The sequence below is a fragment of the Calliopsis andreniformis genome, chromosome 6 (assembly GCF_051401765.1).
Source record: "Calliopsis andreniformis isolate RMS-2024a chromosome 6, iyCalAndr_principal, whole genome shotgun sequence".
Taxonomy (NCBI): Eukaryota; Metazoa; Arthropoda; class Insecta; order Hymenoptera; family Andrenidae; genus Calliopsis; species Calliopsis andreniformis.
Window position 1 is genome coordinate 2,888,112 of NC_135067.1, and position 16,032 is coordinate 2,904,143.

A 16,032-nucleotide genomic window follows, 5' to 3' on the forward strand; every position below is an offset into this window, starting at 1 on the left:
GAGACAATAAAAGCTCAGAAAGAGTGGAAACTCCAGAGCTCGAGACTAAAGAATGGAAGAAGGATTGAATGGAATTTAATACATTTAAGTTTTAATAACTGAATGAAGGTCTCATGTAGGTTTTCATTTTTATAAGAACATCAAGTTTCCAATTGTAAATATGATTTGTTGTTATTGAATATGTTTGATTTGGCAGAGAAGGGGGTAAGAAGTGTTGGAGAAGAAACTGGATGAAATTGAGTATATGTAACTTAATCTAAGTCTTTATCTACTACTCTTGCTTTACCTCAGTTTGTTAATATGCTTGATTTATTACAATTGATTAAATTTGTGGACCTGGTATCTACGAGAAAAGAATTAACAAAAAAAATATATGTGCAAGATAGATATAACCAAAAAATTATGTAACTGATTCTCGTATTAATTTTCATTGTCTGGACTTTGTTTCTCAGATACATGTTTCTGTTGTCACGAAATAAAAGCAAAATATTATCCAACTTGAAAAGTTAGATATTTAAACCTCAATTAAAATTTCAATCGCATTTCATTCATTGCGAAAAGAAGTTACTATTACGCGAAGAGATGTTATGAAAAAGTTTTGTAACAGATCTTCATTGATCCAGTTCAGTAAAAAAAACGGAAATAAATAAAAGAAATTTGCATGAATCTTTCTCTTCCTTATTTAGGTAGAAATAATTGTAATTGGACAGAGATTTCTAAACTAATCGTTCTCTATGTGAAAAGAAACAAGGAAATGTTGAAATTATTATCATTAGAGAGAGTTTACTAAGAGGACGAGGTGAAAAATCGTCGGTACAAAGTACAAACTATCTTGCACTTTGTCTCATATCTCTTGTTCTGACAAAGTCATGGCTAAAAGGTTTTTCGTATTAGATTAATTTAACTTCTGCCTATCGTTTCATACAATTTCTACGAACAACCTGCAAAAAGCCGGACTGTGACGTTAGATTACTTGATGAATACAAATATCATGTATGCACTAAAGGTATGATTCAAGCAAATTTAGCGAAAAGATGAAATACAATTTATTATTCATCACTAGAGCAACATTCGGTTAATAATGTCAGCATACAACTGTTCTTCACTTCTTTTTTCCCCTCTGTGACTGTAATAACAGGAACTGCCTTATTATGCTCGTGTTTTTATGCTTTGCAAATAAATTACGCGATTCCACGTGATTGTGTACGTAAGCTACAATTTACACATGTAAAACGTTTCAGTTCAATCGTTGAGGGAATCAGTTTCCGCGTTTTTCTCTCTTCTTCCGCGTCTTGACACGTCATGTATGTGTATACAGAATTCTATATTGTTCCTACGATTACTATCACAGAGAAAACAATTCGTTTTACTATACTGATTTCCTTCCTTTATAAATGTCAAACAAAAATGGTACTATCTGCTACAGAATGCTTGGTTCTGTGTTCTAATAAGCACAAAACTGTAGGACAATTTTAAAAAACAAGGATGGCTTTTATATCTCCTCAGTAATTCCACTTATGCAAAAGTTGATATGACTATAAAATGACTACTTTTGTACTAAATGACTTTTATGCGACATATTCTTCTCTTACTCCTATAACTCCGGAAATATTCGAGGTGTGGACAATACTATATCTAATTATTTAAGGTATCCTGCAAAATATGCGACTCATTTCAGAAACTGACTTTATATCTAAACACAATGAAAGAAATTCATATAAACATATGCCCTATGTGTCCTCGATTTCAGATACAATAATTTTGTGTGCTGTCATTTATTATCTGTTAGCTACGTTTACATTAAGTAACTTTTGGATAGACAACCGAATCGATCAATCTACAGTTGATCAAAATTGTTTGTGTAAACACAATTTCAACCAAGTATTTTTGGTTGAACAAACATTTGATCGGCCGACCTAAAATTGCCTAATACAGGTAAGCACAGCTTTAGCGATAGCTTAGTTTCGAAGTGTCTTGAAGGCAAACAACCGAGACTATTCCACTTTTTGAAAGAATTTATGATATGGACTCAGGATGTGTTGCCAAGGAAGCGAGTAAATGAAACTAAATCGTCCTGTCAGCAGACGATGACTAATGACTACATTGAGTCTCCCAATTATCGAGTGTCATATTATCATTTTATATGATTATTTTATATAACTGTTTAGAGGAAGAGAGTGTTTAGAGATGACAAGCAGAAGCAGCCCAATGACGTATTGTTAAAGTAATAAGAATATTTTGTTTCTGGAGGATGTGGTCATGAAACGGGGAAAGCTATGCCGTTTGGTAAACGTACTGTGGTGAATCCCGCGGGACGTTACCTAGAATCATCGATCGTGAACGTTTTCAAAGAATTTCTAATACATCTAATTACCTTCACAAAAGTTGCTCAAAGTGACTACCTTACATTTCAAGGTAAACCTGTAGACATTGATCTAGTTTCTCTTTTAGCCGTTCTTATATTAGCATTATCCGACGCTATTAAGAATCTTGTGTTGTTCTGTATCTACCGTAATACTTTAAAATTTTTAATAGACATTGTGCACACAATGAATTTCAAATATGTAATTCATGTAATTATTTCCGTATAATCCATTGATTTGAAAAGTTTTTGTCAAAAATTTCCTACCTACTTGTCACTTACGGAAATTATTATTACAATACAGAATTCTCTATATCTTATAAACAACTGCACATGTATATGTTTATATAAATTATTTTAATTGTTATTAATTGTCGTGATAACTTAATTTGTGAAACACATTGAATTTTCCTTCCTAAGTCAAATTCCTAAGTCAAGAATTATTGCATTGAACTAATCTAATAAAATTATCATATTTTTTACACAATTAAGAGAGACTAGCGCTTTTTGGCAAAAAAAAATAAATAACAAAATAAAATAATCTATACATTTGCATTTTCTGCCTGTCATGTGCCACATGAAAAAAACGTGTACGCTTACTTGAGCTAGTTATTTTTATAAAAAATTTCTCAAACAATATTCACCTAAATGGAATTAAGCATTTTCATCGAACAACTCGTTTCAGCTTAAGACACAATATGAACTTAAAGCATTGATCAAGCCAACCACTTATTAGGAAGCAATTTTTAATCGTGAAAATAATGGCATGGCGACTTAATTTGGTCATGCTCATTTCTTAGCGAAGTATTTCGGTGCGAACTCGTATAAATGCAATCACGTTTAATGAATGTAAATGTGTCCGGTGTATTGTAGAAGATACTTCAAATAAAAATACTACGAGCAATCCCATGATTGTTGAAGTAAAACGAGATATTTGTTGTACGAAATAAATAACAAAATGTTGCCGTTAAATAAATTCATTTTCTGTTTAAAGCCATGTTTACAGTTAGTTTGCCGATTCAGTTGACTAATCGCAAATCAACTAAAGAGTTTGAGTACGTAACATTTCGAATTTTGCTAACATTAGGATGTGTTGTAATCTTTAATAATATTTAAATATATCCCGAAGAATTTATTTTAAACGAATTGATAGTATTAACGGGAGAAGATTAAATACTTTCTTAAACTTACATCACTTTCATGTAGTACTCCTATGTCCTCACTGCAGATACCCGAAAACTCATTCTTATAACTTTATTAGTTCAAAATTATTATAATTCTTTGAAGGAATAAGTTAACGCTACAATTTTTTTCCAAAGAAATTATAGTTAATTAAACAGTTATTCCTTTATAGCCAAACAGCTAAAAAATGAACAATTTGCAAAATTTTGAAAAGTCTTTCAAAGTATGTTTAAATATCATGAAAGATTATAACATCCAAAATTCAACAAAGGCTGAAATGTGCCTCGAAGAAATGTCCGATTTAGTGTGAAATATCCTTATACAGGGTGTAATAAATATAGCCTTCGATAATTTAAGGGGCTGTAGGAGACCCAAATTGGAGCACAAAATGTTCTATGACATAGTGTCCAATCTGCCTTCATTTTGTAATAATAATGTCTTAAAGTTAACATATCTATATGCTATTAATTATCACAGAATTCTGTAATTTTGCAAATCCATTACAAGGCAGAAATACAGCAAACAAGTCTTAATACATTTTGTTGCATCTCTTACAGTTTAACTTTTATAAAACTTTAAAAATCTGGGATTCATTTCTTACGAACATCTTGGATTTTTAGAGTTGTATAAAATATATAACAAAACGTATTAAGACTTTTTTGCTCTGTTTTCGTCTTTCAATACATCTGTAAGATTACAGAATCCTCTAATTGTTAGTTTAAGATATAGGTACGTTAACTTTAAGAAAGCAGATCGGACACTATGTCATAGGACATTTTGTGCTTCCATTTGGATTTCTTACCACCCTTTAAAATATTGAAGACTATACACTAGTGTAATGCATAATTGCACCTAGTATAGGACCCGCTGGGTGCAGATACGTGTTACATGGACAGTAATTTCGCCTTAGGCCTTAGCAAACCAAAGTATGCAATTCTACATTTCTTATCTTATACCAAAAATATAAAAGAAAGAAACTGAATTTTACACTTGTCTTCCGTTCTTTGTTGTTACTCGCTGTTCTTGACCAAATTACCAGATTTCAGAAATTAATATTCTAAATTATGAAAGAAATTGTACTTATGCTAGCATACTGTCGCATTAACATTACTGCGTATAATTAGAATATCCAGCTTGAGTAGAAATTGTAGAGTTTGAATAAGCTGTATCATCTTTAAAATCAAATTGTATCAAAATGCACCAGGGTAGTTTTTATAGCATAACTGACATGAGTGTAGTCGTATCTGGTATCAGAATCGTTAAAGGAGTACGAGCACTGCAGTGGTAAGATCTTTAAAACTGTTTAGAAAAATTTCGGATTTTTAATACGCGGTACCGTCTGTAATGCCAAACTGTACCAGAACAGTTCCGATCGCGTTATTAACGCAAGTGCGATCGTGTCTGATATTAGATGGTATTTGAGTTGTCGGAAAGGTACGAGCAATGCATTTGTAAGAATTTTTAATGTTGTTTAGTAAAAATGTTGAGTTTTTAATACGCGGTAGGGTCTATAATGCCTAACTGTACCAGCGCATCCAACGGTATGACACAGATAATTGAAAGTGACTAGAATTGTGTTGCATTTGATATCATTTTCATGGGAAGAACATAAGGAATCGATTAGTAGTACTTGCATCAAAATATGTTAAAACGTGTAAAATTGCATACTTTGGATTGCTAAGGTCTAGTTTAATCTTTAGTTTTTACAATTTCATTGTTCTTTGAGTTTCGGTCCCTTGCTGGGGTAGCTTCCCAAGGGTCAGTCAGCCCCTGACGTAGGAGGAATGTTTCGAGTTCAGATAGCTGTTACGATTTGGGTACAGTTATGCATTACACTACTGTATTTATGTTATGCATTACACCATTTATAATATTATATTACAACCTATTTTAATTACTGAAACAGTTCCGCATACAGGGTAATTCGGATACCAATCGACAAATTTTGTCAACATGTTTAGGAGACCATTCTAAGCAAAAGATGTTATGTACGCTATGTATTGATTTGTCTTTGTTTTTGAAATATGGAAAGGGAAGTAGTATAAATCATAAGTAATTAGATACATTTAAGCTACTTACGTAACTTTCAATTATAATACTTTATTTGGAACTAAATATATTTCACATTGATTTGTACTGGCTTAGACTGAGTTAACCCTTTGACTACTGTTGGCGCCTATAGGCACATAAGATAGTTCGGTTCGTTGACACGAGAGGCGTCCTATAGGCGCACGAGTTACGCTGCTTAAATAAACTGAAAGCACTTACAGCCGCCTGATAAATGTTATTGACAACAATTACAACAAAGCAATACATTTTCAATATACTTTCAATATACTTTCAATATGCTTTCAACATGCTTTCAATATACTTTCAACATGCTTTCAATATACTTTTAATATACTTTCTCAGAAATGCATATTGACGCTAAATTCCGCCGTTTTCAATGTAGGTTACAATTGACCTTTTGCCATAACCTAAGGGTTAAACAAATTGTTCAAAATGATCAACTCTTATTTCTATGTACGCAAGTAGACGTGCTTCCATGAGTCGCATCTACTGACTATTAGAAGAATTGGTAAAAGCAACTTCAATTCTTCTGTCTACATCTTGAAAACGGAAACGAATCAACCTATATAGTGTATATAACATTTTTTATTCATAATGATCCCTTAATCGCTGGTAACATTCTGAAACTCTAGATATTGTATTGGAGCAAATGTTTTAATACTTAGCACATTATAGCATAGATTAGTTTTCCCATGGATCACCGGCTTTAGTTACATACTAAGTTGTTACTAAGGGCATGAAGTTGTAAATAAACATGCTAAACACTGCATGCTTGCAATAGGACAATGTATTCGTTGCTAGTTATCAAATTTTAAATTGAAAATACGAAATTTACTTTAATAAATTACATATTTAAGCCAACTTGAAAACTGCGCACACAATCCAAGGAACGTTACTTGACCGACCTATCAATACAAAGTATTATTTCAACATAAGATATAAGAAGTTATATCTTATGTTGACGCATTGATAAAATAGTACCCAGTACCCCTCGCATATTTCCAATAGTAGGAAATACTCTATTCTGATTCTAACAGCAGAATATTTGGATAGTACAATGTTCGAACATTACGTATTCAGATAATAAAAATTCGGGTATACGAAGCTTTACTATATTTTTTTCAAAATTTTTAAAATTATAGCATACAAACTAACTGTGCACAAGTTTCAGGTTCATTCTTAAATCGATGTAAATATCCGAAAAGTACTAAAGAGTGGAAAAATTAATTCGTCTAACAGTATACGATATTATAGATGACACAACTATATGCTGTAAAACTACTTCTTTTGGTATTTAAGTTATTCAATGACTAAGTTTTTTTCAAAAAGACTGAATAGTAGAGAGGAGGAAAACAATATACCCGAAATAATAATTTCCATGATGAAATTCGAGAAAAAAATCATTCATTAACAGAAAAAATCAAGGTAAATGTTTACAACTTGCGAAAGGAAACATGAACAAAGACAATGCTTCTTAAGATAAAGTGATGTTTTCAGACAAAAGCAAATGTAGGGTGATCCAATAATTATCCACAATGTAGGAATATCTTTTATCTCAATACAAATAGAAAATCGACATTAATATAATTTTTCTCTTTGCTTCTCAACACACGTGATCCCTTGTTGAAAAAGCTTTGTTATGCCCCCAGAACATAACATTTTCGGCTGACCAATGAACCACGTGTGCATTACATTCTTTACTTCTTAGTCCGAGGTGAACACCTCCTCAGACAAAATCATCATTGCTAATGAAACATGGATCTATCGTAACAAGTACATAAATGGCGAATCATATAGTTGAAACGTTCACAATCGTCTAACAAAAAAATATTCAAAATTCATATAGTTCTTTGGGACTTATATGGTTCAGTAAATGTTTAGTCCACTCAAAAAAGCATCAATGAGAAGCGAAGGAAGCGGTGCATGCATGGTTAACTGTTCAGTCGAACATGTTTTCTGGACGCATAAGAAAGCTTTTCCAACGATGGACCAAATACGTTGAAACGCAAAAAGACCATGCTGTAGAATGATGTTAAAGCTAACCTTCTATTTGTATTGAAATAAAATGGATAAGTACATTGCAAATAATTATTGACTCTCTAGAAATGAATACTGCATAACGCTCTACCTAAAGCACAACGGTGATGGTTCCGAAATGTTGTGGGAGTGTCTAGCAGCGAACACTATTAAACATTTAATTTTTGTAAATAGTGTTGTAGTTAAACATAAGTATTTGAACATTTAAAAAAGCAATTTAATTATTATTAGGTTAGTGAAAAATTATTATTCCCAGCACGATAATAAGCCGAAAGATATTACTGCAATTGTAAAAGAATGGCTACTGTAAGTACATACATATATTACATCGAATACATTTCACTAACCTCCACAAAGCCCGGACATTAATCCAATCGAAAATAGTGATCCGTATTGTGATCAGAAGTAGGCAGGACACGGTCTGCTGCAGAGGAGCGGTTGTTTGCCGCTGCGGTTTGCGGTAATTCGCCGCGGTCTGTTGGAGCAACAAGGACAATTCCTAATTTTCAATTGTGGAAAACAAGAAAAGATACGAATGTAAGCTAAAGAGGAAGCTAGGCGATACCTGCTCGGACATGATTGTACGGTCAACTCAAACAAATCAGGCTGTACCGATATCCCCCCACCTTCCTGCCCCTTTTCTCTCTTTCATATAAGAAAAAAATAGAGCGTCGGTACAGCCACATTCATTTGAACTGGGTGTACTGTTGTCGCTCTGCATGAATATAAAAACACGAAGAAAATGACCGCATTGTACATTGAAATTTTAATAACCGCAATCAATTTTCGAAATATGAGATATGTGGGAAAAAGAATACTACGATAAAATAAAAAAAAAAAGGAAAACGCATGCGTGTATGTGTACACTGCAATTAAGCACATTTGCTGCACTGAACAAACAGTTTGTTAAACATACATTTTATTTTATATTGATATTATATATACGTACTCGAAGTACTCAACAACGTTTCACAATATTTGTACTGAAATTTAAATTAACGTTTAACATTTTAATACATGCCATTTATTAGACAAAATTCCAAACGTCGATTCAACATATCCCCTTACACGATTCTATCGGCAATAGAATATTCTCTTCTCACGTGATAAAAATTTTTCACTATGAAGCCTTAAAATACGATTCGATAGTGAAAATGCTTCATCTCCCACAAATATATATGAAATCGCTGTAGTAGTTATTCCAGTTAATGGTTTGCCGGGTGAGATATTCAAAATTTAATTTTCCAATTTTTTTTGTAAACTGGGTATATTGATATAATAAAATAATAAAACAAATAAATTGATAAAATTTCTTTACATCTTTTTTCTAGCTTTTAAAAAATTAATTTATAATCCGGAAACTGATATGGGCATGAAAACTGAATCTATTGCCCGATTAATATTGATATTATGAAGAATGACTGCATGACGATCCATCCCGACTGAATCCTGAATCCCGAACAGAAGAACCAGTCGTTTATCGCCCGGCAATTCATCCCGTTCTGTCGGCCTAGAGTGTCTAGACGATCGGTCGTCAGCTAAAAGACAGTTGGTTTCCCAGCTGGGTCGACTATACTGCGTTCACTGAGAGAACGCAGTCGTTTCACGCAGATGGCTTCCATTGCCCCGACTGACTTTTACACTGAGATTGGTGAAGGATTCAAGAGCCTGAAAGGACACGCCTTGCTTCTTTCTACTCTATATACCTAGTGTCCAAATGAAACAAATGTTTCTATCTATTAAGAAACAATATTTATTGAGATATCAATGTATAAGAATCCACAGCATATTTGATTATAAAGAAACGGCAACGGTAGAACTGTTTCCTGGGTTTCCTACAAAATGTTCGATGCGACCAGGTAGTTTATGACACGGGAAATGTAGGGTCGTTTATGGTATTGCAACGTAGTAAGAATTCTGACTAGTACCAGTACGTTTTCGGTCGACAGAGACGATATTCAAGAAGATTTTTATTTGCTAACAGAGCCGCATTAATACTTTCAGAGAAAACTAAAATCTAAAAGAATATCGTTTGCTTGCTCAAAATTTCTTTCACACCGTTTATGCGCTAACACTTGAAGAAGTGACTTTCTTTAGAAATGGTAGGACCTCCAAGGACCCAACAAGGGGTTCATGGGTAGGGATGTGCTCGGGAGTGACAGAGCCAATAACTAATGAGCGTAGGCGTGAACTGCGCAGAGGGTACGAAAACTCGTCAACCGGCAACTGCGTTCTCCCAGTGAACGCAGTATAGAGCCAACCAAGTCAGCGCTCAACCCAACGACCGTCCGCTACCTTTAGTCCTTCGGTCCGAGGTCCGATCTTTCCTTATATTCGTATGTGACGAGGTATCGTCCGAGTCCGCCCGAATATTTTCCTGCGGACCCGACGCGAGGTCTCGGATACCCGCACATCCCTACTACATTAGTTGGTTGAATAAGTGGCAAAGTTATGAAGAAAAAACGAAGTATTGTCCAAAATATAAGAGCAATAAATATTCGTGCAGCTCTGATTTCGAACTATCTGTGTTTATTCCGAAAGTTCATGGAATTGGTTATATAGCAATTTTAAATTCAATTTGCAAACACAATAATACCATATTTTATTTTTAAACAAAGTTCACATTCAAAAACAATATGTGTACAAAAGTAATCCGACAGATCCGAAAGTCCGACAAATCCGTTAGAGTTAGCTATTCGAACGTTTTCAAGATTCTCCCTCGTCGTTGATCAAACATCATCGACGTCGCCTCCTATTCATCCTCCAAGTCGCATATAGGAGGAAAACGAGAAAAGTGGGATTTAGAGTTGTCCAATTATAGCACGAGACACTTTCCTGATAAACCACGCCTACAAGTCTCACGGTTTCGTCCTGTCGACAGGACCTCCAAACCTTGCGTGCAGTTCTCAAGTCCCGGAAATCGGCCATAAATTCTAAGTCCCTCTTTTCTCGGCGTGTGGGCCTGCGATGCGTCAATTGCCGTTGAGGGGATCTGGCTGGACAACGTCAAAAAAGAAAGTTCGTACCATTCTGTCGCCAGATCCAAGTGCTCAAGAAAATATACAATGCGTAGCAAATCGACTTCCTCAAAAACGACACTGTTCTATGTCGACCACATCGCAACCCACTTGAGTCCTTAACAATCTGTAAGTGAGTTTTTAATGTAAATACCTTCCATGACTGTTTACTAATCATGATTGGTATAGTCAGTATGTTTGGAAACCTTGTCAGCATTAGTCCAGTTCGAGACCATGTACTATTCGAAACTGCCGTTGAAAATGGAACCAAAACGGAGGGAAAGTACGGTAGAAGAAAGAAAAATTATTATTAATTTGCATAATCAGTGGAAAAGTTTGTCGGAAATTTCGCCGATTATAAACCGACCTCATTCAACTATACAAAGTATAGTTGATAGATACGGATTACGAAAGAAGTTGCAAAACCACTCAAGAAGTGGACGTCCGCGTAAAATTAACCAACATACTGGACGAGCGATTATTAGAATGGTAAACCAAGATCCAAGGATAAGTGCAATAAAAATAGCTGAGCATCTTAGAGATAATTTGGATATTGATCTCACGGTCAGTACTGTACGTAGTTTTTTGCGGAGTCAAGAGTACCACGATCAGGTGGCCTGTAAAAAATATTTCGTGAGTGAAGCAAATAGGAAGAAAAGATTGGAGTTCGCAAATAATAATTAATGCTATTACATCAGTGGAGTACTGGAACCGAGTGATCTTTACAGACGAGAGTAAATTGAATATTTTCGGTTCGGATGGACGCTTTAGTATATGGAGAAGAACTGAGACCACAAAATTTACGACCTACAGTAAAACACGGCGGAGCTTCCGTACTCGTTTGAGGTTGTATGAGTGCAGCTAGTGTTGGAAAATTAAATTTTATTGATGGAATAATGAACCACTTGGTTTATATTGGCATTTTGAAACAGAATCTTTCTGCCAGTGTAGAAAAAATGGGCATTAATAATAATTTTATATTTATGCATGATAACGATCCAAAGCATACGGCGTACAATACGAGGATATGGATGTTACATAATACGCCAGCATACATAAAAACTCCACCACAATCTTCTGATATTAACCCCATCGAACACCTATGGGACTACTTATGGAAGAATGGAATAAGATCCCATCCAGCGTAACAGCGAAATTAGTAAATTCAATGCCAAGAAGAGTCGCAGCAATTATAAAATCAACTTAACTGTTTATTTTACTTTTTCCTTGTCAAATAAATTTAATTTTCACATTTTTCTCATGAATTTCTAATGAGTTTTAAAAAATGTAGCAGCTGTACGAATACTTATTGCTCTTATATTTTGTTCTTTTCTTGATAACTTTGCAAATTATTCAACCAACTAATTTCTTTTTGCACTGTATCTGTTCTAGAGATTTCCTAGAATATGTACAGACTCGTTGTTTATAAAAAATTAGTTAATAAACTACAATTTCAGAATATATTATCCGAAATTAGTCGGTGTACCAACACTTTCTACACCCACTGTATATGAATGTGGGTCAACAATCTGTAGAAATAGACAGTGATATGATCTTTTTTCAATCTCTGCTTCAAATATTAAAAACTTTCGGCGAAATTAAACGAATTAAATTTAAAGTAGAGGTATTACACTCATTGAATTACATTAGAAGCAAACAAAATATGTCGAATCGTTCAGAGTCCTCCTCTATCTATCACTATACTTCCATGTGCATCTATCATGAACAACCATCCACAAACCATGATATAAATACACATGAATCATTTGTATACAATCCACACTTATCAAAAAACTCATCTACATTATCAACCATTTCACGAAATACATAAATTTGACATTGTACAGAAACCAGATACAAGCATAGCTTCGTTATATTTATTTTTTTCAAGTAAATTAACTTAAATACACAATTATTTAAAAATAATTCAATCGAATTAAATACAAAATAAAGTTATATTGTTTACGTTCTTTGTAAAATAAAATTAAGGTGTTTAAAACGATTTATTATTTGTTATTTTACATCATATACAGCGTGTACAAGCTTGTTCGAAACGTTCTCTTATACAAAGCGTTTTCATTGCTTTTTATTTCTTTGCGATGCGACACAAAAGAAATTTCTAAAACTTTTTTTCTTGCTGACACTTATTTTTTACTTGATGGCTCCACCCTGTAAATAGTGTAGACAAATTTGCTGATGTTAATGTTTATGTTCTCTCATTTTAATCTTTCACATATCAAATACATATGCGTTTTCTTTCGTTTATTATATAAAAGAGATTGATTGTGGTGATTTATTTATGTTGCACACCCAAATATGTAAAAGAATCATGCAATGGCTCATCAATCAGTCACATTAGCAAAAATTAAAAACAATACCCGATAATGATAACCCATGGATAGTTACCATATCTTTAAAAAGACTCGGAACTGTACCTTATTAAAGAATTAGACGTTCCTTGTGTTAAATTAACCATTAATGTGGTTATGCATGATCCAGTATAGAAAAACATATTTTTTCATAAATTAGATTGTATTTGCTATGACGTGGTCGACGACTTTTTTGATAATATTGTTTGTTTATGAAATATAAACAATAATAATGCAAAGTATAATAGAATCATGAAAAAAATTGAACCTTTTCTTTCTTATCAATTAAACAGCAAAATAAAATAGGGTTCGATCACACCATAGCAAATATAGTCTTATTTGTAAAAAAAAATTTGTTTTTCAATACGTGTGCAATAAAGTAATCATGTACACTATCCGGTCATGAATGAAGGACGACGTTGAGGTGATGTTACATAACTGTAACAAATATTAATATTTCTTTATACAATTTTCAACGCATACTTACTGAGATGTATATTAATAAACTAGAAAAAATGAATAATATTGTATTTCTAGTTTTTCCAGAAGTAATTTCCAAAGCTTTCACTAGTTTTGAGGGATTCGCAGGAGGGTAACCCCTTACTCATTAAACCTATGAAACACTATTGATTCTTACTTGATCAATGATTGATTAATTTTGCTAATAATTACTAGCCAACCAGCAGGTCAGAGACCATCTCTCTCTCTTTTTCCTTTTTTCTCCCTCGATATGAGGGAGGAGACCGAAACTTTTACTGAAAGAAGTGGAACCATGGCAACAACACATATCCAATGATTTATTATGCTTTTCGTATTAAGAACGAGAGAAGCGAAAGCTACAACTTATCTTAAATAGTAGCCTACAATTTCCCTCACTAGGACGTGTTTTACGTTTAAGAAATGTACGAATCATAAACTAATGTCCCTTAACTCAAAAGTAGCAGATACTCTACGGTTACTCTGTAAACTTAACTCTCGCACGACAGATTGTTTTTGCAAATTATAATTTGTCCAATGAGTCGGTCCAGTTCGTCGTGTCAGAAAATGTAAACATGCTGTCCTTGTCCTGCGTATTGTGTCGACTGTTCTTGTCCTGGTCCTGTCCATAAGCATTTGTTCACCTTTCTTGCCTTGTCTTGTTGGATCGATTGTAGATTGCAATTAGTGGACTCCGGGGCCCATTCTAACCCAAGACCCAAGACAGTGTTCGAATTTGAGACATTTTTGCTTCCTCTTTTTGTTGTTATTTTATTTTTGTCTTCCCTCGTTTCTTTTGTTTCATTTTCACCTACCTTTTTATTCTTCTCAGTTTTCTTTATTCTGTACTGTTTTGGGCTCATTTTAATAAGAGGAGCTTGAAGTAATTGAAAACTTCACGGGCTTTCAACTTCTATTAGAAGTTCGTTTGTTTGTGGTTGGTATAGAAAAAATATTAAAAGCAGTAACAAAAGCAGTAGGTTATTCCAAATTATATTCATCTTCAGTATTCTGTATTACTAACATAACATTAAAACTTAAAATTTCATGTCATATTTTTTATCCTCGAAATAATCGGAAAATTTACCATAAAATTGACATGCCAGTGAATCGATTCAATGATTTACTTTACAAGTTTTCTCATATTTTAACCGTAATTGTAACAATTGAATACTTGCTGAAAAACTTTTAGAAAATAATGTTTCTTTACTTCTCTATAAATTAAGTCGATAATGTTAAAAACAATTCGACCATAAAACTCAATAATTAACAGGTGTTTTGTCTCTATTATTTGCGCTATCTCGAAATAGATAACATTAGTAGATCCTTAAATACTTTGATATTCCACATTACCAACAGTATTCTAAATATGCTGCACATTCTTTATATATACTGGATGATTCATAACATGGAGGACCCACCTCGGGAGCCGATTACATGCTTAAAAACAATGAAAAAAATTCATATAAACACATGTCCCAACTGATCTTATTTATGAAATATAATGAATTTTCTGTTTCAATTATCTTTACAGAAGATGCTCAAAATGATCACCTTGCTTTTGAAGACAAGTCTTCACACCCCAAGATCTGGTTTCTCTCTCTATCATTCCTGGTGTTTCTCGAATTTGTTGGAAGCCTTGTTCTATTCTATTTCGTAGTATTTTAAATTGATGTTGCGTATACAATAGATTTTAAATGTCCCCACAAATGAAAATCTGATGGATTAGAATTTGGAGAACGAGCAAGCCATGCAATAGGATTTCCATGGCCGACCAAGCTATTTACAAAATGCTGATTAAAAAATTGTCTACCTACTCGGCCAAAGTGTGACGGAGCTAATCATGTATAAACCACATACAAAATCTAATACCGACTGAAGATTCCTATACTATTTCGTGTAAGTGCGTCCTCAAAAAATCAACGTACTTCGGGTTTGTTAATTTCCCATCAAGGAAAAAAAGCCCAATTTAAAACTTACTTACGAACTATTGCAGTCTATGGAAAGAGCGGCCGAATAGAGAGTTTGTTCTATTTGTAAAATTCAATATATGTCATAAACGAAGACAGATAGGACATGTGTCTACATGACCTTCATTGTTTCTAGTCACACAATCAACTCCCGAAGTGGGTCCCACATGCCATGAAACACCCTTGTAGCACAAAACTATTTCTTTCTTTTCAATAATAAAACTATCGCATAATGAACTATTAACAATGCTTGAGAGCTTTAAACAGCTAATGAAAAACAAAGATTTTCATGCAAACAATGATAGGAAAATCTAAAATTTCTAAATCGTTATCGAAGTAACCTAAAATAGTTGTTATTGAGAAAATTGTTAATTTATTCACAAAATATGTAATTCTTTATTGAAATTTTATTGGTCCAGGCTGACACTGATGAAGAGCTCTGAATCTGTCACTGATCAAGACTTCTTGAACTACAATACAATTTTTAAGAAATTGCTGTTACTGTTTGCGCAATAACAGTAATTTCAATTCATTTCGATAACAATTTA

The 16,032-nt window shown here is 33.5% G+C and overlaps 1 protein-coding gene across 3 annotated transcripts in view; it reads left to right on the forward strand.

Annotated features, from left to right (window-relative positions):
- Nucleotides 1–16,032, forward strand: part of LOC143180954 (uncharacterized) — a 44,316-nt gene that overhangs the window by 305 nt on the left and 27,979 nt on the right. The window lies entirely within an intron of this gene.